We start from the raw sequence: 24,068 nt of genomic DNA, 5'->3' as shown, positions 1-24,068 counted from the left end.
GCAGCATTCACTGTTGTGGCTGGTGCTTCAATATCCTCTCAGGGTACTGGATAGTAACCTGCACACATTCTAGTCAAGTGACTAAATCAAAGTCCTGCCATTTTCATCTTACTGACATCCTATTTCACTTGTGGTTCCCAGGACTGGTTCTCGAAAAATGTGATGGCTCGACTGAAATAATGAAAGGATCAGACAAGTTGATTGACCTTCTTTATTATGATAAACGGTAGCACCCCATCGGCTTCTCTGGCAGCTCACACTTCTTTATCTAACTGCATTGAACTCTGCATCCCTCCTAAGCCTACATTCCACAGTCTATATTCCCATGTTACATCACACAGGATGCTACACATGAAACTACGAGGACAATCAGGATAAGCTAAATAAGGTTCACCAGACTATAAAAAACTGGATGACCACCAATTGGTTATGTTTGAATGCCGGGAAGACCGAACTAATGATATATGGGTCAAAACAATCAAGGGAGAGCCTTGATCTGGTCTTCGCCAGCTTTCAGATCGAGGGTAGCCGGATAGCGGTTGCCACCAAGTGAAAACCTTTGGCACGTGAATGCCGGTGCACAAGTAGATGCCATCGTAAAGAGTCCTAATTAGCACTTGAAAGTTTTAAGACAGTTGGCTCCATGATCTCCAAAGACAATCGGGCCAAACTAGTCAGAGCGGTCATTCTTCCTTGTCTGGACTATTGTAACTCTCTTCTGGGTGGCGCTAGCAAGGAAGATATCCTTAGGCTGCAGAAAATTCAAAATGCTGCTGTATGTATTGTCCACAGTATGACACGACATGAACTGACCTCTGCAGCCAGGAAGGTATTGCATTGGCTCCCCATGTCAGCTAGGATTTCTTTCAAGCTGTTGACACTTGGCCACAAATGTATCTTTGGACTCGCCCCCAGGTATCTCAAGGAAAAGGTGATCGTACATCAGCCAACCAGGGTCCTGCGATCCGCCACGGCCCACCTCCTCAGAGTGGACCGTGTTAAGAGAGCTTGTGGAAATGGACGCTCCTTTCCAGTATTCCAGTACGGGTGGCATGTGCGTGGAATGAGCTACCTCAAGCAGTAAGAAGTGAGGAAAACCACCGGGTCTTTAGAAAATCTTTAAAGACCAGACTGTTCATGTAAAGTCTTGTTCTGTAGGTCTGTGCTTTTCACTTTTCCTGTTTCTGCGCCTGGATGCCCTAGGGTTTTGCCTCTATACAAATCCAATAGCATAACATGTCCTTCTTTACTGAACGGTAAAACAAACATTAAACAGCTATATAAAAGCAAGAAAGTAAAATGAATATAGTGAAAGTAAATAGTTGATATATACATTTTTTATTTTATTTATTTATTCGCATTTGTTAAGCGCACAGAATCAGCCCTGAGGCATCGTGGCGCTGGTTACAGAATAGCGCTGGTTACAGGGAAAGCGCGTCTTAGTTACAGCATACAGAGGCATACATGCATACAGTTTGGGCAGTAGCAATAGTTAGCAGTGTGTGCCTGAATGGCAGTAGGTAGAGGAATTTTAGTTAAAGAGAGAGGTTTTGAGTTTTTTTCTAAACGCTGTGAGGGAGCCTTCTGCTCTTAGAGCGTGGGGGAGATTATTCCAAAGTTTTGGTGCTATGTAGGGGAAACCCAGCCCCCCGGCTGTAATCTTGTGGATGCGTGGTACAGTGAGTTGGTTAGTGTAGCAGAGTCTGGTAGGTCTGGATGAGGTCTGTCTGAGAATGGTGTCTGAGAGATATGATGGTGCAGTGTGGTGGATACATTTGTGGGTAGTAGTCAGTACCTTGAAGGTGATGCGTTCTTTGACAGGGAGCCAGTGAACTGATTGCCTTGCCAGTGAGATGTGGTCCCTTTTGGAGATGTTTAATGCTGCTCTTAGAGCGTTATTTTGGGTGACCTGGAGTTTGTTTAGGTTTTTTTCAGAGGTGCCGGCTAGAAGTGCATTGCAATAGTCAAGTTTAGCGCCTATGGTAGCTCTTGCTATTGAAAGGCAGTTTTCTTTGGAAAGGAATGGTTTAATGGCGTTGATGAGTTTAGTGCTTAGTGCAGATGCGGAGACAATGGCACTAACTTGTTTGTCCATGGACAGGGTTGCATCAATGTAGACCCCTAGCGTTTTCACAGAGGATAGGACTGGGATAGTGCAGTTGTCGATGTTGAAATTGGCATAGCAGCTGTCTAGCCTGGCCAGTGTGGATTTTTGGCCGAGGATAAGGATTTCAGTCTTATCCCCGTTAAGACATAGGCCGTTAGTGGCCATCCAGGCTTGAATGGTGGCATATATGAGTTTTAGAGCTAGGGCGTCTTTGTGGTATGAGCCTGATAGAGGGAGGAGCACTTGGGTGTCGTCGGCGTAGTTGGTGTAGGCAATCCCAAGTGCATCAAGTTTCTCGAATAGGGGCTTAGTGAATAGATTGTAAAGCGTAGGTGCTGTACAGGAGCCTTGAGGGACACCGCAGTGTATTATGGATGGTGTTGCGCTCGAAATGTTTGAAAAGACTTTCATGGCCCTCCCTTCAAGAAATGAGGTTATCCAGGAGGTGGCTTGGTCAGAGAAATGTGCGGAGTGGGAGAGGTGTGAGGTGAGGGTCTTGTGGTCCACTAGGTCGAATGCCGCAGAGAGGTCGAGGAGAAGTAAAAGGGCGGGTTTACCTTTGTCCAATATCTTGGTTATTTGGTTTTTTAGGTCCAGCAAAGCAGTCTCTGTTCCATGACCTTTGCGGAAGCCTGACTGTCTGGTGCCTAGGATGGAGTTAGATTCGAGGTATAGTTGGATTTGGCTGTGTGCCACTTTATCTAGAATCTTGAGAAGGAAGGGGACAGTTGTTATAGGTCTGTAATTGTTAGGCATCGTGGGGTCGAGAGTGGGCTTTTTTAGAAGTGGGCGCACCCAGGCTTCTTTAAGACTGTCTGGGACAGAGCAGGACTTGAATGAGGCATTAATGAATGCGGTAATGATTGGGGCAAGTGGTTCAGCGCAGTCCTTGATTAATTTAGGGGGGCATGTATCGGCTTTGCAAGTCGATGGTTTCAGATGTTTCAGTATGTCCAGGACTTCTAGTTCTGAAACTTCTTTAAAGGCAAATTTGGGAATGTTAGTGGTTTTGCTATGGGATTGGGAATCTAAGTGTCGACTCTGTTTTGGCAAGGTATTGTAGTGGTCGCGGATTTTGTTTTGTAAGAGGTCTATTTTGTTGAGCATGGCGGCTTGGATACTGTTGCACCAGCCTTCATCCTTGATGATCTCGTCAGAGGAAGTGGGAGGCACTGTGAGCTCTTTAAAGATAGAGAAGAGTTCTCTTGAGTGGCACTTTGAGTCTAGTATTCGACGGTTGTATGATTCAGATTTGGCATTGAAGATGGCGGTTTTGTATTTTTTTGCAGTGACTTTGAATAAGTCTTTGGTGATGTCGCATGGGTTGGCCTGCCAGTTTTTAAGTGCTTGGCGCTTTTTGTCACGCAGAGCTTGGAGGTCCTCTGTGAACCATGCGTTTGAGTGGAAGGATTTTTTTTCTTTTTTCTCTTCTAGAGGAGCGATGGAGTTTATAGCATTGGTGAGCGTATCCTTGAGTATGTCTGCTAGGATGTTAGGATCTTGAGGGAAAGGAGGGGCGAGGCATGGGGTGTTGAGAAGGGGGAGTAGATTGTCTGCAGTTAACTTTTTGGAGCTTCTGGCTAGGGTGGCGGATTTATGTACTGGTGTTTTTCTGGTAGGTAACGTAGGGATAGAGAATTGTATGCAGCTGTGATCTGTCCAAGGGAGGAATGTGTTGGATGTGATAGAGGAGTTACAGTTATGGTCGGCCAGCCAGTCAAGAGTTCTGCCTTTGGAGTGGGTGGGTGACAGGATTTTTTGTGTGAAGTCTAGGTTGGAGAGGTCCTTGAGGAAGGAGGTTGCTGTTTTGTCCTTTGGGTCATTATAGCCTAGGTTAAGATCACCTAGGAGTAAGGTTTTGGTGGATTTCTTTAGGTTTTCGCTGAGAATATGCGTGATTTGCCCTTGAAAATCGGTTGGGAGTCCTGGAGGCCGGTAGATGACGTGAATGTTAATGGTGTTGTTGTGAGAGAGGGATAGTTTGGCCGATAGTATGTCTGCATTCCCTTCCCATGTGTGGGGTGTGGGCCTGATATGGTGGATGTCTTTATAGATTATGGCAACCCCTCCCCCTGATTTTGTAGGTCTGTCTTGTCTAAGGATGGAGTAGCCTACTGGTACAGCTAGGGTAATGGCGGGGCCTGAGGCTTCATGCAGCCAAGTCTCTGTGATGGCTAGCAGATCTAGGTCGAAGCTGGAGATGAGCTCGTTGATTTCTAAGGCATGGGCAGTGAGCGATCGAGTGTTAAGTAATGCGCATTTGAGTGTAGGTGCTACCTGACTTCTGTTGGGAGGCCGCTGTTTCGTTTGTTTTTTCAGCTTGAAGTTGGGTGGGGTGGATGGTATAGTGGTGGGTGTGAGGTTGGAACACGGTGTGGGGATGTGGGGAATCCTACCCACAAAGTTGTGAGAGACAGATGTGCGAGAACCTAATCTATAGTTTCTGAGTGATGCTGGGATGTGTTGCGATGAGAAGGACCTAGGTAGTGTGCGTGTCCTCAGTCTGCACAGTCTGGTGCAGCTATTAGGTGTAGAGGTGTGAGGATGCGCGGTGTTGGGGCTGGGGTGAGGTGTCGAATTTGTGTTGGACTGCATCATGATGCTGGGGCTAGGTAAGCACGAGTGTAGATAGTGTCGTTCATATATTGCATTGGCGAGGAGTGCGCCTATGAGTAGTAGTGTGCTAATCTGGTGGTGCAGCCCTGGTAGCATGCTGGAATACTCTGTAGTGCACGTGGAGGGAGGCGAGACTGAGCAGCGATGGTTCTAGTAGTGCAAGGCGCTAGTTGCCTAGAGGATGTCAGAATATAGTGGTCTCTGGGCGACCATAAAGGCACTACGCAATAATACAGTGGTCTATGGGCGACCATAAGGCACTACGCAATAATACAGTGGTCTCTGGGCGACCATAAGGCACTACACAATACTACAGTGGTCTCTGGGCGACCATAAGGCACTACGCAATAATACAGTGAACTTCTGTAGAACTATGCATGTCAAAGGAAATAGTGAAAAACGACAGTGACATAATGTTAATGTTAAATGTTTTTATTCCACACACAGGTGCCATTTGTGTGGTCTCTTGAGACTCTGGCAGCTCTGTGAAAATAAGGAGGGCGGAGGGGTAAACTTTAGTGGGAGGAGCGGGGAAAAGAGCAAGGGAGCTGTGATGCGCTATTGGCAGCTTCAGTTCAGTTGGACCGCTCACTGAGCCTGGGTGCGAGATTTGGGAGGCAGCTGTCATGTGGTGTTGTGCAAGGTTGCGTGTGCTCTATCTTGTGGTTGCAGTTTTGTGAAGTATGTGCCTTTTGCTGTGCTGAGGAGTTCTGGATGTCTATGGTGCAGTATGTGAGAGATGAGTGTAGAGGGTTGAGTGTTAGTATATTTTTGTTAGTGGAAGATCTTAAGTTTATTTCCGGTTGATTGATAGTACCTACCCATCCTCTGTTTGCCCTTTCTAGTTGTATCAGTGAGGTCGCCTCTGTGTTGATGGGATGCAATGCTGCACTACTAGTCTGTTGGCTGCCTGAACTCTGATCACAGGCTCTATTTCTGTCAGGGTGCCTGTTCTCTGCCCCGAGGGTGATCAGCGGTTGGTGGGGGGTTCTTTGCATTCCTTTGAGAAGTTTAAGTTTCTAGTAGGGGCTGAGTTGGTGCAAAATCTAGTTCCCTCTTGTTGCCCTTACTCATGTGTGGGGGATTCTTTGACTGCATTCCTTGCAGGGCTTAGGTTCCTGGTAGGGGCGGGGTTGATGCTTGGTCTAGTTTCCTCTTGTGGGCCCTTACTCATGGCGAATCTGGTGATGAGCCTCCCTTCCCACGTTTCCCTAGGCCTTCTTCACTGGCCATGGCAATTCCAGTTTATCTACTTCTCTTTGCCCGGATGTTCGCTGGTTGAGTCATGGGTGGGATTGCGAGGGGTGCTTCTCTTTGGTCTTCACCCTAACTTGTTTTTCCTGATTGCTTCTCCCTTTTCCCATGTTTGCTTGGTTGCGCGGTGTGCGGGTGTCGTTCATTCAGTTTCGTCTTGCTCAGAGTTGAACAGCCAGGTTTTCAGAAATGTCCTGAATTTATTCTGGTCCCGATGGTTCTATTTCCCTGGGGAGGGTGCACAACGGTTTGGAAGAGATTTTCGTTTAAACCAGCAGCCAGTGTAGCATCCTGATAGTGAGTGTGATGTGGTCTCTTATGCTGAGTTTGAGGAGAAGCCTGTCTGCCGCGTTTTCTATTCATTGTAGTTTCTTCATCTGGTGTTATGGCATTCTGAGGTATATGCTGTTAGCATAATACATCCTGGACATAATGAAGGATATGATGACTAGTGTTTTGTGCATGAAGGAGAGGAATGGTAAGATCTTTTTTAATGTTTGTAGGAGGAATAAGCATTTTTGGATTATTGCATTGACTTTGGGTTTAAGTCAATCCATTGCATGGACTTGGGGTTCTCTGTCTTGAGCCGGATCTCCTCCAATTCTGCAAGTTCCTCAAGACTTTCCTCTTCTCCTCCTCCTTTCCCCTCTCCCTCCTGTGCTAATCCACTGTCACTGAGTTTGACCTGGCCTTTATGTGTCCTTCTGGGCCCTAGCCTTCTGTCCAATCAGCTGCAGCCTCCACCCTCCCCTTGCACTTGCTTTTGGGCACCCACTGGCCCGATGTCACAGGCCCACACTTCTTGTACATACAGGTGACCACTCTCCTACCAAGTGGTCACTGCCTGGCACTAACCAGTTGCCCTGCAACGGACTCTATGGCACTTTCCTCTTTGTAGAACCTCTAGCACTTACCCATCTCCCACTGTCCCTTCTCTCTCTAGGCACTTGCACGTTCTGAATGTTCACAAGTCCTAGTAGGGCTGCCTATGCCTTTTGCTCATCATTGTTATTTTATTCCATTGTCTTGTTTTGTTCCCTGTTCCCTCCCTTTTTCCTTGTGGGCACTTTGAAACATGATTTCTGGATGTATAAGCGCCTTACAAATGCACAATAAATAAAATAAAATAAACTCCTTGTCTGGGATTATTCCAAGGATTTTTACAGCGTTGGTTGGTGTCAGTGTGTTTCCCAGTTCTGTTGGCCATGGCATGTGTTGTTTTTTTCCTTTGTCTTCCGGTGTTATCATGATTTCCGTTTTGTCCAGGTTGATTTTGAGTTTTTTAATTTTCATCCATTGCTAGAGCTCCTTGAGACACTCTCCTAGGGGTGCGTTCTCTTCTTGTATGTCACTGAATTTGAAGATTTGTGCATCGTCTGAGTATTTGTACCATGTTAGTCCATGTCTTTTGATGAAGTTGATTAGCCATGTCATGTATATGTTGAAGAGAACCAAGGATAGTGAGGAGCCTTGGGGTACTCGACAGGAGTAATCCCGTGGCATGGATTTGAAAGGCTTTAGCCAGATGATGTCTGTTCTTTCTGCGAGGCGGGACTTGATCCAGAGCAGTGCTGTGTCAGTGAGCCCTATTTCTTTTAGTCTTTTTATCAGAATGTTGTGGTTGACAGTGTTGAAGGCAGATGATTGATTGAGTAGTGTTAGTGCTGATTTGGTGTTGGAGTTGGCTTTCATCTTTAGGTCATCCAAGATTGAGACTAGTGCTGTTTCGGTTCCCCTCAGGCGTCTGAATTCTAGTTGTGCCTGGTCTAGTAGTTGGTTATTTTCATCTTGCTACAATAATTATTGGTAGATGTAGGACTATATTATTTTTGCTGGGCAGGGGATGAGCAAGATTGGTCTATAGTTTGAATGGTCTTCCATATTGCCTGTTGTGTCCTTGAGTAGAGGTTTGATGTAGGCCATTTTGAAAGCTCTTGATACTTTTCCTGTTAAGAAGGATTGATTGAAGAGGTTTAGGTAGCAATCCAATTGTGTGTCCTGTGTGAGGATTGATTTGTAGATGTCTGGGGAGCCTACTTTGTTGCTCTTTTTCACCAAATGTAGTAGTTTTTCTCTCATCCTAAATCATTTCTATAACGTAGCATCACATTCTTTTGTGAATTAACTAGTCACCCTCCTTTGTTTGTTCACTGCTCTAGACACATCGCACATGTGTCACTATCAACCCATCTCAGGCCGCTTACCTGTGACACCATAGTCCAGTGACTAGGTAGCCGAAACACACCATGTGGACCTGATAGCAGAAACAACTATCAGCACTGCTAAAACCAGGGCAGGTCCCACAACACAGAAGGACATTGACAAATATGACACTGCAAAGTGTCAGTGTCTCACCCATGTGTCTACAAAACGTACAATGTTGATACTAATTTGTAACCAATATCGTTTGAAGACTACTGTTGCCAATGAATGTGTATGTATGAATAAGTTAACATTTTTTATGTGATTTTACACTTGGATTTATACAAGACCTGTGGATATAAAAATAAAACACATATGTTTTTTAAGTGAAATAGATACCACTTGCTCTGTATCCCATGAAAAAGAACATTTGGTAAAAAGAGGAGGGTGACAAAATAGCCTTGACCACACACATATTGTTCACATAGTTTTTCTCTCAAAATCTTTTGGAAACAGTGCATTTAGTTAATTGTTCCCGGGGTTGGTGGTAGCAGTTGGATTGTTTGGTCAATTGGTCTGCTTTGTATGACTCAGTGTATGCTGGTGATTTTGTCCTTGAAGTTGTCTGCAAGAACATCAAATCATTTTTGGGAGGGTGTCAGTGATTTGTTGCATCCTAGTGGGTTTCTCATCTTATTTATGATGCTTAATAGTTCTTTTTGACCGTTGGTTGTTTTTGTATTCCGATCATTGTAGTATCTCCTTTTTGCTTTGAGAATTTCAGATGTGTAGTCGGTCTTGGTCAGGGTTTTTCCTCAATGTGTGTGTTCTAGTTTACTGTTGATTCTTTTCACTGATTTTATGTGGGGTGTGTTCTATCTTGCCACTGCTTTCTTTTTTGAGGGACAAGGCGTTTTTTCGGGGCAGATGTCATTTATTGTTTCTGCAATCCCCGCCTGGATCAGGTTTGCTTTTCCATCTATGTCTGTTGCATCCAATCATGTGATCGCTGGCTTTGAGATTTCTAATCTCTCTTTTAAGTTGCTGCTCTTGATGGTTCTCCAGTTTTGTTTCAAACTAGGTGGGTATTTGTGTTTTTTTAGGTGGGTTTTGTGGGGTTTAGATTATGAAAGGGATGACGAGGTGGTCGCTCCATAATATGTGGATGGGTGGTGATGTTCTGAACAGTTTTTTATTGGCAAAGATTGAGTCCAGGTTGGGCCCTAGTTTGTGTGTCGCTTCTTTCACCATCTGTCAGAGATTCATGGTCTCGAGTTGCTTGATTAATGGATTCTGCGAGTTGGGGTTCTCATCTTCGAACCATATGTTGAAGTCTCTGAGAATGATCAGATGCTCATGCTGTATGGCTGGGTTTGTGGCTGCTTCTATGAAGCTGTCTGCGAAGGTCCCGTCATAGGCTGGTGACCTGTAGATTAGAATGAATGCTAGGTTTGATTGTGGGTCTGTGGTAAATTGAAGGATGACTAATTCCCAGTTAGGGATTTTTAAAGGGTTGCATTTTTTTTGTTCTTTGTTGGATACCGCAAGTCCTCATCCTCTTTTCCATTTTCTGTTTGCTTGTTTACACTTGAAATTGTCCGGCAAGCAGCTGCATAGGATCACTTTGTATTTTTTAGCTTGCTAGGTTTCTGTGATGAACAAAATGTCAATTCCCCCATCGCAGAGTAGGTCATTGATCTCATTTGCGTGTTTGGACATCGATCTGGCTTTGGTTAGGTTGCTCTGCAGTTTCCTCTTTAAGGCTGTTTTTTTTCTCCAGTTTACGCTTTTGTGTGGTTTTGTTGCTGTTCTTCCCTGTCGTCTGGGGGTTGTTGAGTGTGTTTTGTTCTAGATTTGTCATTGAAAAGGTCAGTTAGGTTTCTTATTGGGTTAATAGACTGTTCTCGTTCTTCCTCAGATTCAGGCTAGATTTAGAATGTTAACTTGGTGTTTGGTGATCTAAGGGTGAGGGTATGGTTTCTCAGTCTTCTAATTATTTCATCCACTTTTCATTGAGGTATTAGTATCCTCCTGGTGTGTATGGGCGTCTGTTCTGGTGGTCTCTCTCTGTTGCGAGTTAGGGTGTCAGGTAGAGTGATTTTAGTCTTTTTTTGGTGGAGCTGCTCGAATGTCTGTGCTGTTTATGGGTGTGCATTCTGTTGGTGTTCTGTAGTTCGGTGGTGTGGGGATCTCTGATGGTTCCCTTGTGGTTATCCGTTCGTCCTGCTTTCTCTTGTGCCAGCTGGTCCTTTGGCGAGGCATAATCTTGTCTTCAGGTATCTTTCAGATTGTCTCACGGTTGCAAGTGGCTTCCCGTAATAACTGGTTATTTGCCTCATGGTTGCTAATGGCTTCCCATGACTGGTGGTTGGTGGAGTTGGGGGGTACATGGTGTTTGCCCTCCTCTGTTATTGATTGTGTTTCTGTTTTCCCTGTGGTTGTTCTCCTCTACGGCTTGGTGTGATGTTCCTTTAAGTGTGTCATCTTTTATTGGTGAGGATGCGGGGTTTTGAGCTTGTCTTTGCCTGATCGTCAGTTAGCGGAAGCCACAGTATTTGTTGCAGTCTTGGTGATCAGGCTGTGGTGGTTTGTGGGGGGGGGGGTGGTGATGGCTGATGGGTTAAGCTGGGTGGGGAGGGGTCCTGGTTATTTTCCTGAGGGTTGATGTAGGCTAGCCTATGTGTGGGTTCTGTTTTAAGATATTTTGGATGGATTTGAGTGGGGGTGCGTCCATGCTCTTGGTTGTGGGAGTAAGTACCCTTCCTTGGACTAATGACAGACTGGGAAAAAAACTTGAGCTAGCAGGATTGACACACTTTAGTGGTGGTGCTGGCAGGTGGGTGGTGGTAAATTGGGTCCTGGATGGTCTGGTTTACCTGAGTTCGAGGTGGGGGAGGACCATCTGTGTTGGTGGTATTTCTAGTACACCTTTATTGTGGCAAATGACTAATCAACACAGTTCACCTAGATGTGAGAAATGGCTAAGCAACACAGTTCACCTAGATTTGACAAATGGCTAAGCAACACAATTAACCTAGATGTGAGAAATGGCTAAGCAACACAGTTCACCTAGATTTGACAAATGGCTAAGCAACACAATTAACCTAGATGTGAGAAATGGCTAAGCAACACAGTTCACCTGGGTGTGGGAAGCCAACACATCAAGTCTATATAAGGGTGTGGTTACAATATGGTTGTGGGTTCATGTGTCAGAACATAAGCTTATGGACAATGAAATAAGATAAGAGGAATGAGAGAGGTGGAACGGTTTAATGGGGTGCAGTGATTGCTGCCCCCCCCTGTCCGCACCACACCTACATTGTCAGTCGCTGCTGGTTGACGGCTGCCTGTCTCCATGCTTCCCTGGCTGACACAGGCAGACATGATCTGGAGATGCGTGTGTGGGAGCTGTCCTTTGCCTTCATGGTCCTTCCTTCACCTAGGGGGCTGGAACAGGCAGTGGGGTTGCCCTGGGGGGGTTTTGATCTATGAGGTCTGCACTGCACAATCAGAGGCCGGGTTTTGGAAGGGAGTAAGGAGGCGGGAACCAGGAAGCGATCAGAGAAGGGGGAGGACAGAGGAGCACTACGGCGTGGGAAGCACCACAAAGACAAACTAATTTACTGCAAATACAAATGAGAAATGGGTCACCGTTGTGGCTCCGGGATGAGGCCAATCTGGGCCCGATTGGCGGGAGGAGGGCGCAGTAAGATGCTGGAGGTGGCCTGCAAGGGGGGTGGGGAGGCGGCTGAGAGTGTGTTTGGTGCACTGTGGTTTTTTACATAAATGTAAAGCCCAAAATGAGCAAAGTACTGCCCAGAGGGTCGCTGCACTCACCTTGAGTTACTCCAAGCTAAAATAGAACTTATATGTTCTTCTGTAAAACAATGCATGACAGTGGAAATTTACATTGCAGCGTAACTTTACCTTACCTACGGAACAACCATGTTCCAGTATATTTGAGTGATTCTCCTCATGTCCACTCCTCCTTTCCCTCCAAGACTTCACCTTTGTAGAATTCTCACCAACATACTTTTCACCAACATACTTGCAAACCCCACTGACATTCCAAACTCTCCCATCTAAAACTCCATGCAACTTCTCCACAACTTTCACAGGCTCAGACCAGTTCAATCTCCTGGCTGTCCTGCCTTGAGGAAGTTTAATGTGCACCCAACCCCCTACCTCAACTACACATTCCTTTGTGGCCTTCATAACATCAAAATGAACCTTATTACACATCGGGGAATGTGGATGGCACAGGAGCATTACGGCGTGGGAAGCGCCACAAAGACAAACAAATTTGCTGCAAATACAAACAAAAATGGGTTAGAGTTGTGGCTCAGGGTAGAGGCCAATCAGGGTCCGATGGGTAGGAAGGAGGGTGGGAGGGGGTAAGATGCAATAAGTGGCCTGCAAGGGGAGTGGGGTGTGGGCTGAGAGCGCGTTCGTTGTGCTGTTTTTATTTACATAAATGTAAAGGCCAAATTGATCAAAGTGCTGGTTTGAGGGTTGCTGCACTCACCTTGAGTTATTCACAGTTGAAATGGCTGGGGGGTAAACACCACGGGGCTAGCCCCTCACTCTGTGTTGTAGCTCTGGGGGAGAGGCCAATCATTGGGCCGATGGGCGGGAAGGAGGGTGGGATGAAGTAAGATGCAGGAAGCGGCCTGCAAGAGGAGTGGGGAGGGGCCTGAGAGTGCATTTGGTGCACTGTTTTTTTACATAAATATGAAACCCCAAATGGACAAATTGCTAGCCAGAGGGTTGCTGCACTTACAATGAGTTACTCCAAGCTAAAATTGAACTTACATGTCCTCCTGTAAAACAATACATGACAGTGGAAATTTACATTGCAGCGTAACCTAACCTTACCTTACCTATGCAACAACCGTGCTCCAGCATACTTGAGTGATTCTCCTCATGAACACACCTCCTTTCCTCCAAGACTTCGCTTGTAGAATTCTCACCAACATACTTTTCACCAACACATTTGCAAACTATACTGAAATTCCAACCTCGCCCATCTAAAACTTGTACATCTCCATGCAACTTCTCTGCAACTCTCACAGCTCAGACCAGTTCAATTCCTCGTCTCTCCTGCCTTGAGGAAGTGTAATGTACACCCAATCCCCTACCTCAACTACACATTCCTTTGTGGCCTTCCTAACATTAACATCAACCTTATTACACAGCTGCTTCTTATTGATACTCTCCCGGACTGACTGTAGATTAATGTCCTTCTGACATGTTCTCCCCAACCAAGATGGACAAACTCTAATATTGGGTTTCCTTCCTCTAAGCATCTCAAAGGACAGAACTCCTGACATAGAATGATGAATAAACCTGTAAGAAACCACTTTCTTCTATGCAGCTTTCTTCCAATCACCACCTTCTGTAATGGCAGATTTAATGCTATTTTTAATGACTCTGTTAAACCTTTCAACATTGCCATTGGTTTCTGGATGATATATTGAACTGGTTCTTTGCTCTATGCCATTCTCTTTCAAAAGCATCTCCATTTCCTCAGAAACAATCTGAACGCAATTGTCCATCACAATGACATAAGGATAGCATCCCCTCTTGAATATCTCATTAAAAAATGTGATAATATCACTGGTACAGATGGTCTGTACCCAGGAGGTCTCTACTCAGTTGGACAACATATCCAGCAGTACAATGCAATACCTCAAAGTTCCTTGACTCCTTACTGTACCTACAATATCAAAACCTACTCGCTCACATGGCACTGAGGCAACAGACATCAGATCCAGTGGTTCCATGCTTGCAACACACCTTTTAGCATCATCCTCGCTTACCAGACAATATCTGATCAGTCTCTTAGCCTGCAAATCCATAGAAGGCTATCAGTAATCCTTTCTTCTCAACTGCTTTGTCTTAGTCATGCTCCAATGACCTTCATGCACCATTTCTTAAAAATGTCCTTACACTCCATCCGGTGGAAAGAATGTGTCTCCCCCAAAAAACATATCATCTTTAATGAGGAGTTCATCAAATACATACCTCACAGCATTGGGAATTGCTCCGTTCCTAATCTGACTATCTTTCACACCACGCTCAAGTCACTCTTTAACATCCTTCAAAGCAGCACCTGCCAACATAGCTTCCTGCCATTCCCTCTCCAATACTACTTCTTGGGTAATGCCTAGAACCTGATCCTCTTTATCATCATCTTCTTCATCCTCAACTACATTTGACAACCTAGAAAGACAATCTGCTGCTTTGTTCTTTACACCTGGCACATATTCTACTTCCCAATTATGATACTGCAAACTTGCAACCCATTTGCGGATCATCAAAGAAACTTTATCCAACCCTTTTGTGGGTAAAATGTCCTTCAAAGGCTTGTGGTCAGCTCTAACTGTGAACTTCACACCCCATAGAACAGGGAAACACTGATCAATGGCCCAATTGATTCCTAATAATTCCTTTTCAATCGGGGAGTAATTTCTTTCTGCATCCTTCAACATCCTGGACACAAATGCAAAGGTATAATCCTTCCCTCAACTTTCTTCGAGAGAACGCACCTAAACCATGATTACTGGCTTCTGTTTGCAACACACTTCTTGCACGGATCAAAGTTGCTTAGTGTAGGGGCTTCACACAAAGCTAATTTGATCCTTTGAAATTCCTGTTCACACTCAACGTTCCATTGGAACCTCACCCCTTTCTTTACTACTTTCCTCAGGTTAACCGATTTGCCTGCTACATCTGGAATTAACTTGGAATGTTATTTTGCTTTTGTTATGTTGACTGATAATGCGCGCTGCTACCACCTTAGAGGTGGTCTCGAAGTCCTCACGTGGCTCTGCAAGAAAGTGGACACGTAGGTTAGTGAGGGTAGAGTGACAGGATAGGTCCAGAAACAGGAGAAATCGGCATCTGTGAGTGTTGGATTGCAGATGGGTTGATTACAAGAACTTGCTTGTTGTATCCATAAGGGTGAGGCCCCATGCATGTGTTATTTATTGTACGTGAATGTCTGGTTACAATGGGTGTGTGTTTGTGTATTTTGTGGGTAGATTGGCTGGTATTTAAGGTTGAGCTCATGTGCACTGCCTTATTGTGTCCCTGGGGGTATGGTCCAGTGCCTGGGATTGTCTTTTGTATGCAAGTGTTACTTATTATGTTGAGTGTGTGTTTGTGTGTAGTTTGGATAGCCCAGAGGGCGTGTATTGTAATTGGGAGGTGTGTTGGAGGGGAGCAGAAGCAGGTTGGTTAGTACATTGGGAACTCTCGAAGTTCTTTTAGGTGGCTTCAATTCTGTTTAATGTGACACATGGCTAATCTTCAGAATTCTATCTGGTGAGACACATGGCTAATCTTTGAAATTTTATCTAGATGTGACGCATGGACAACCTTCACAAATCTATTGTAGTGTGATGCATGGCTGATCTTTACAACTATATATAATTTGATGCATGGCTATTCTTCCCAATATGTCTATTTTAACATGGAGATGTGCAACAAATTTCCTGTCCCGAAAGTACATCTGGGTACAACACATTTGCTTTCCCGCAAAATACAACTAAAATCCAACACAATGGGCCTCATTACGAGCCCGACAGTAACCGTGCCGGAAATTCCAGCAGGTTACGGCCGGACTCGTATTACCTCCGCCTCCGTGATTGCCAGAATCACAAGGGCATTACAACCCCGTTGACCCTATAATTCCGGAGGTGGAATTCTGGACTCCATGGGAATGTGGAAGTGGAAACTCCGGCACCATGCTGTAATGGTGCCGGTGTTTCCATGTCCGCCTGCAGGCGGGTGGTGTTAAACCCGCCAGGTCAGACCTGGCGGGAGTGACACCTCCTGCCAGCAGGACTCTTAATCAGCCGGTCCGGAAACAACGGTGGTGGTGGATTTACCACCACTGTTCTTTCCGGACCTGCTGACTCGTAATGAGGCCCAATGTCTGTTCTCTAATATACATCTAGGAGCAACACATTTCCTTCCACAATTCAGTCCAATGGCTAACTATGGAGCGCAACACTGTTCACAATGGTAGTAGTTTGAGAGTGGCCGGGTTTCCTGGAGCACATCAACATGCTAACTATGGGGTGGAACACAATGGCTAACTATAGGGTACAGCACAGTTCAGCACAATGGCTAATTATAGGGTGCAGCACAGTTCTATCTCAGAGCACAGGAGGGGCAAATAACTAGCCTATGCCAACAGGTCAGATGTGAAGTATGGATACCTTAAGTAGTTAGTGTCAGAGGATAGATGAAGGTGAATGGAAGAAGGCAGAGGGAAACAGGGAGAGATGGCCACCTGGAACGAGGCAACAAGACACCTAACTGCCTGAACCAATTGCTAAGGAATTGGGGTGGGGCAAAGAAAAAAAAGCCAGAAACAAACAAAGCACTACAGAACAAAGGCAGAGCACTCTAGAAGCAGACCTGCTCAAGAAAGGTGGTGGGAGTCAGCAGAAAACACCAAATAAATCCAGCAGAAAAACCAACAACTGGTAAAAAAAAAGATTGCAATATACACACAAATCCTTCCAAAAGGCACATTAGAATCAAAGTAAAGCACTCGCAAAACCACCAACCAGGCCCAAAGACTGCTTGCCAAGTGGTCTCTGCAGGACGGCAACAGATTACATTCAGGAATATCACACAATATTAAAAACTATAAAACAAATATACAGTCACTGTAGTTAGTTAGTGCACCCCCCAATACCTGAAAAGGAAAGTAAGTAATTCGATTAGCACCAACTGTCCACAGGAATTTAAATCCTAACTTATGCAGTCCAACCCTAAATTGTATGGGACCTTGGGCCCAGGAGTTCAAAGTTTTCCAAGAGTTTCAAAATTGGGGAAGAATTAAGGGAGGAGTCCTGGGGGCATGAAGATGGGTCCAAAAGTATTAGAGAATAAGATATTTCCTAGCTTTTGGAGGCCTTTCGACAACAGGTTTTGCCAAAGCCAATCAGTTATAAAGTTCCGGTCGGGTACTGGAGCTTGGTGAAACCTCTTCTCGATGAACAATGCATCATGCACCAGTGCCAGACTCTTCAGGGCAATTAATCAGATTCAGAAACGCTGATTTCAGGGACGGTCACTATTGCATGCCAACAGCAGGCGTCACTCACAGTTGTTGCGGTTGAAGAAAGTTTCCTATCTCCGGACCTGTCAATAGCAGGGAGCTGAAATTTTGCACTCAGGAGGGTCTTCCTGTTGGACAAGTTGAAGACCCATGTAGTTGTGGGCCGAAACTCAGAGCAATGGCATTTTTATTGTGGTAGCCCAAACTAGAGCTGGTCAGCCCACTGAATGGTCCAGTAAAAATTCTGAAGGCTCCAACTTGCTAGGCTACCAACAGACACCAGGACTAGCTGTTCCCACTAGTCTAGAGGGTTGAAGCACCAATGAGGGTCTACGGGGATCAGTAACTAGACAGGGATCGACCTGGACTGCAGCAAGAATGAGTATACAGGCCACTTCAGGAATTGTCCAAGGGTCTTCCATAGTCTTCAAAGCTGCAACAGGACACTTGGCTCCTCTTCAGATGTGCTGGATTGGCTGCAGGACCCCTCTATATATCCCAAAGTCCAGTGAGGGATCAGACTCAGCCCTCCAATGCAAGATCTGCCCCACACATGCACACCAGCAGTGGTACAATCAGGGACCACTGTGGGTCTGACTAATGCATGCACACCAGACACACTGGGTCCAGGCTGTGGATTGGGAACTGACAGTCGCCACTCACTTCCTGGGATTCCACAACTATGCCCTGTACTAGTCCGCAAAATCTCTGGGTTTCCCGTTCAAGTGCAGGACCATAAAAGGATTTCCCTAACCTGGCAGGACAGGAAGGAGGCCAAAGGACAAGATGGCCAAGGAACAAATGAGAAACCTCATGGCACAACCATGTTGGGACACTAGCTACCGTTAGTAGCTAAAAGCAGTAAACACAATAAGGCTAAAGAACACTATAGTAAAATGTATGAAAAAGTAAATGTTGCCACCAGTTTGTTCTTAAGCACATCTTAGGTAACCAAAAAAAATCCCTTTGAGTGTAGTCTGGGGTCATACAAAAGAGGTACGATTGCACTGCATTAGAAGATGCACTGTGTAATGTTAAAATGTTACCCAAAAAGGTAACACAGTTAAAAGACTAAGGGAAACAGTTTCCCAGTACTGACTGTCTGAAGAACTAGTAAGTTTCCCGATAACATGTGAGTAAAAGGACAGTGGAGAGAAGCTGAATGATTTACTTCACTGTAAAAAGTAAGGACATGGTGAACAACAAAAGCAAAGCATTTGGGGTAAGGGTGTGGAAGGAGGAGACCGACACACGTGGAATGTTTTTACTAAAGAAATGTATCTCAACCAAAAGAAGGAAGGAAATCTAACTATTCCCAACTATAAGAGGGGATTCCCTGGCTCAACAAAAACGAAGGAGCTGTCAGAACACTGATAACTAAAAAGTCCACCGTCCTGTGTCCAAATCCTACTTCTATCACATACACTTATTGTTACGCTCACCTGGACCCCACAGGGGTGTCGATCAGACCCGGACAGCTGCGGTCTCCGTCAACGTGATGCATAGTGTAGAGATGACTGTCTGGACTGGCCCTCCTAGTCTTGTCTGCTGGACCCGAAGAAGTATTTTCCTGCATGTGGAGACAGGGATTAGCCACGGGTGGGTTTTAGTGATGGCCTCCCAACTGTTCTCGCTCTCCCCCACTAATCACCTCCGATATCCCCTTAGTAACCTCACCTTATGTTTGTAAAAGATGAGCTCTCCATCCTGCGTGTCTTGCAGGGGCGCGTAGATACCAGTTTCTTCACTGGTTTGAAGGCGTTGGGAGAGTTCCGGTAAGCATTGACTCTCAAGTCCCAGGCGGTATTGGTAAGTATCAAGTTCAAAGAGTTCAATGTGCCTGATGTTCACTCTTGTCCCCTTCCTTCCTCAAGTTGCAACTGAGTTCGTGAGAAGAAGGTCTCGTAGCTGCTGCTGGCGTTCAGGTAAGAGTCTGTGTTACCCAACGCTGTCCGGTAACTATTGCATGCGTTAACGTGTTGTTTTTTCTCCCTCTTTACAGATGCGACATATGAAGATATGGAGAATAATACTGCCAGTGGTAAATCAGGTAAGTCTATGGTGGTAAGAGGTATTTGTTGATTCCCTTGGATCACCTTGTTATTCTTGTGTCCCTAGGTGCCGGAGTACGGTGAAGAAATGATGGAGACAGTGCCGGATCGAAAGATGCTGTGAGAACTGGTGAGTATGGCGCCGTGCTGGAGCTGGCGAAGCGACGCGTGCAGGACTGATGTACTTTCCAGGTCAGGAGATTAAATGGATCCGGAATCAGGTGAGGAATTTCAAATAAGTTCGTTTTCTAACCTTGTCCTTTTCTTCCTCTTTATTCTAGGAGCTCCGGATTCGAGGCGGGCGTGGCAGAAGACTGGATGCTGGCTGTAGGCACGCGGGCGTGGCAGAAGACTGGATGCTGGCTGCCGGCACGGTGAGAGTCACGCTGCTGGATGCAGAATAACACGAAGCATGTGCTGCTGTTCGAGCGTGGTTTAAATAGCCTCCAAAGTAGTCCCAGGAAAGAAGTTCCCCAGGACCACACCTGAATAAAAAATAGTCCCTGTAGTAAAATAGTCCCATCCAGGCCTCACTTTGGCTTGGATTTATTTGCAGCATGGTCTGCATGAGGTAAGTAATGTCTATGAGCCTGGCACCTATGGCGCCAGGACTGATTTTTATTATGAGCCTGGTGCCTACGGTGCCAGGACCGAACCCAGACAGCTCCTAGATGGGGCTGCTGGGGTTTTTGTAAATGTCTGGATGCCTGCTCCCGGGGCTGATGGGCTTGATCCGGATGCCCGGGGGTAGGCATCATGACACTTATCTATGAATTAAACTGGATCAGTCTCTTCTGAGTCCAGAAGAATGACTCCCTTCTTCTGGATGAACGCAGTTCACAAGTATGGGGAATGCCTCGGTTCCCCTGGCCTTTCCTGGGCTTAGATTTACAGTTCCACAAAGTAGGGGGAATGGCTTCTAACCCCTGGCCTTTCTCAGGATATTATTTAGACAGTTCTTCAAAGTAGGGGAATGTCTTTCTTCTTCTGGCCTTTCATAGGCTTGTATTAACACAGTTCTATGAAGTAGGGGGAATGTCTCCCTTCCCTTAGCCTTTCTCACGCCCCTGGTGGGCCCCTCCAGTGACTCACTTGGACATACCTGATATTTGACCTGAACAGGTACTACAACGAAGAAGAGCACTTTTTGGAGGACCTTCTCCTTGTGCATGGTTCTGTCCTTGACCGCTGGGTATGCTTGACTGTGTCTTCCCAGTAGCCCTGGAACACTCCCCTGCTAGGAATACTGTCTCCCCTCCAGAGGCCCCTTGACCCTGTTATTATGGTTCCTTAACCTTGGGTCTCAGACCACTTCACATTGGTTTCTCTTTCTCTGGCCCTCAACCCCTTCATATTGGCTTTTTAGGACCCAGATCCCTGTCTCTCTCTCTCTCTCTAGACCCAGACCCCTTTGTATTGGCTTCTTGGGACCCAGATCCCAGTTTCTATGTTTCTCTCTCCCTGCTCCCAAGCCCCTTTCCATTGGCTTTCTGTAGTGCCCTTGAGGTCCGTAGGACAGCCTGTACTCTCTTTCTGGGCTCCCGGTCTCTCATCTCAGTCTTGGGCTTCCTTGTGTCTTCTACACCATTTCCTGTTTGCACATTGTCATACACGCTCCCCAGCACTTCCTAGGAGGCAGGCGTGTGTACCTGCTGAACAGTCTTCGCTGGCACTGTTACGTGTCCAGAGCCTCAGCCTTTTCCAACCTTTGGTCCTCGTCTGTCTGTGCAGTGCTTGCCTTGCTTGTGGTGCCTCTCGGGAGGGACTGACAATGTTGTTAGTCCTTCGTCCATTTTAAAGTTCAATGGAACACAAAATCTAGACTCCTCAATGCAATGGTCTTCTAAGTTCTTTCTGGTGCAGAGCTTCGTGTCACCACATTATATTGAGGTGATAGTTCAGTGGAGTCAGTCTTGATCTTCCACGTTTCAGTATACTGGGGGAATAGTTCAGTGGATCAGTCCTGATCTTCCTCTTCCAAGTACTAGTGGTAAAACTGCTACAGAAAAAATACATGAGGGAACTCATTGAACTAGAGGAAGGAAAAGAAGGTGAGGGAAGAAAGGTGTGTGAAGGTGCATTATACCGGGTTAACCCGTGATATCATCTCTGCATGCCAGAGCCACCTGTGAAGTTCCGCCCATAGGGAGAGCGGGGGGGGCAATCAGGTAGTCACCTCACCTCCCTGGTCTTGTGGGAAGGTCTGCCCCTCAGGGAGAAAGGATGACATCAAAGGATATGTCACAGGTTCCATAGAATACTGAGGGACAGTTGCTAAAAGAGAAACCTTTCCTAACTGTGGGCATAAGCAGGATGCCCTGAGAAGCGGTAATCACAAAGCCAGGTATAGCATACTTTACTAGCCCGTCTTTCCAAGTCAGGTCTCTCGGTCCCGGAACATGCTTGGTTTTTATCCTTTTTGGTGGACAGGTCCCAAATCCTTTCTCTTGGTCTTTTATTTTCTGGTTTAGAAACTCTCACCTGTGGTGTTCCTCAAGGGTCCGCCTTGTTGCTGATCTTGTTTAACATCTGTATTCAGCCTCTTGTTAATCTCATCCACTCCCATGGCTTCCATTGCTACTCTTATGCTGATGACACTCAGATTATTGTGGAGCTTAATCTGAGGGATCCTAGTAATGTCACGCGTAGAAACACTTTTGTACAGGCGTGTTATAAATAACTTATCATATCATATCATATCCCTCCCAGCTAAGTGGTCTGGAGGCCATTGGGTGTTGGATGGGTGACAATTGGCTGTAGTTGAACAGTGACAATACAGAAACTCTGGTGGTTGGATCTTCTTCTGCTTTTTGGTGATCTGCATTTTGGCCTTCGTCACTGGGTCCACTTCCTGTTCCAGTATCAGTGGTTAAAGATCTTTGAGTAAAAATTGCTTCTTCACTGTCAATGGAGGCCCCGATTAGTGCTGTCTGCCAATCTGATTATTTTCATTTGAAAATGTTGAAGACAATTCTGCCTTTCCTCCCAGAGACACTACAGCCTCCTGTATACCAAGTCCCTTTTGTATTAATAAAAAGGAATCCAAAGAGCCAAAAATACGATGCACAAGATATGAGAAAAACAATAATGTATTGCACCTGCCAAGGCAGGGAATTATCTAGCAGACATTCACATTCTAGTAAAGTGAGTGCATGGTTCTATGGTGGTTACAGAAAGCAAAAAGCAACCATTTATTATGAATTTCTTCAACAGTCATTGGTTGGCACGAGTTATAGTATATGCATATAGAAAATATAAAATGCAAATGTCACTGTGAGAAAAGCACGCTGCAGCAAATCAAGCAGCCCAATTTAGCAAAAGGCTCTTTGCCTAGGCCAACAGAGCATTAGTATATGTGCTTCCATACATTACCCAATTTCATTGGCTATTCTACTGATGTGATATCAGTGACATACATGCTAGTTAGCTCGAATTCAGTAAAGTTGTTCCGTTCCCATAATCTGTGATTTTATAATTAAGCAATAAGCCCTGAGGTACTGTGGCATTACTGAGTCAGGTAATGCCCATAGTTATAGGCCCGAGCACAGCAAGGGGCTTATTGCTATTAGTACCCCGGCCCGCAAGACCACAGTACTGATAGCATTTTTTCTGTTCCGAAGCGTGTTTGCTCCTGAAAAAGGAGAAATAAGAAGGTAAGTGGGGTTGGCAGGGCAGGGAGGGGATTGTTTGCAGGGGAGGGGAGAGGAAGAAGGAAAAAACATACCAAAAAACATACCTGAATCCCCGGCGGGGCAGGATGGCAGCCTCCAGCCGCGTGGAGGCTCGGAGTGGGGATTGCCCCGTTTTGAGCCTCCTCATTGGCTGAGTGGCTTCCACGCCTCCTGCTGAGAACAAAGGAAAGGAATCCCGGCCGAGGGATTCCCGGTCGGGTAAGCCCCGGCGAGGGCCAATCAGAATGTGTGTTACATTCTGATTGAATCTCGCTGGGTACTAATGGGTGTTAAAACATGTATCAATCAGAGTTAGTACTTCATTGACTGTTCCAAGAGGAGTAGATGTGGAGTGAGTAGGCACAAAACTCTCAACCAATCATGATGTGAGATGTGACACAAAATTATAACATTTAAGTTCCGTCCTAGATGATCTAAGCGGTTGGCACCAGCATACTGTTCCCATTATTAAGAACTATGTACTATTAGGTCATTTTGCAACTCTCTTGGTGGAAAGGTTACTTGCACGGCCTTCCTGCTTCTCATGATTGCATTCGTCCAGACCCTGACCTATCAGATGAGGATTGGATACAAAATTCAACAAACATTGACCAGCCAGCGAGGCATCCTCGTTGTAAACATAGTTAGCCAATCGTCTTCTTTAGCAATTCCTCCTTCTTTTCCATGTCCTTTTTCAATTGGGTCATATGCTTGATGGCTACAGTTAATGCCCATTTTCTGCATCATTAGGATCGGATAGGTACAGCAGCAGCTGCCAATCTTCCTGCAAACCCTGCCATACATTGAAGTTATAAGGCCAAGCACCATGCGATTTTGGAGTGCTACGAGCCTGAGCGAACCAAGCTCCTCACATACTGCCTTTCATTTGTGTTTTGTTGCATTTGAAAGTGCCAACAAGTTTCAGTGAAGTAACTGCAGCCATTTGGAATGGTTGGCTACCTATATTCGTGGTGCAAGCATAGAGATCAAATAGATTCCTGTTTTTGTCAAGAGGCGATACTGAGGCAGCATATTATCTAATGCTTCATCAGCTTCCTTCAAAGAATATCCTGATCCCTTCTTCCTTCACACCCTAGGTGAGTCCATATATCCTATATTCACTGGGGGCTGTCCCAGGGACTGGTATTTTC

This window comes from Ambystoma mexicanum, chromosome 5q (assembly GCF_040938575.1).
Source record: "Ambystoma mexicanum isolate Mex_15411 chromosome 5q, UKY_AmexF1_1, whole genome shotgun sequence".
In the NCBI taxonomy this organism is placed as follows: domain Eukaryota; kingdom Metazoa; phylum Chordata; class Amphibia; order Caudata; family Ambystomatidae; genus Ambystoma; species Ambystoma mexicanum.
This window is presented reverse-complemented; position numbering follows the sequence as displayed.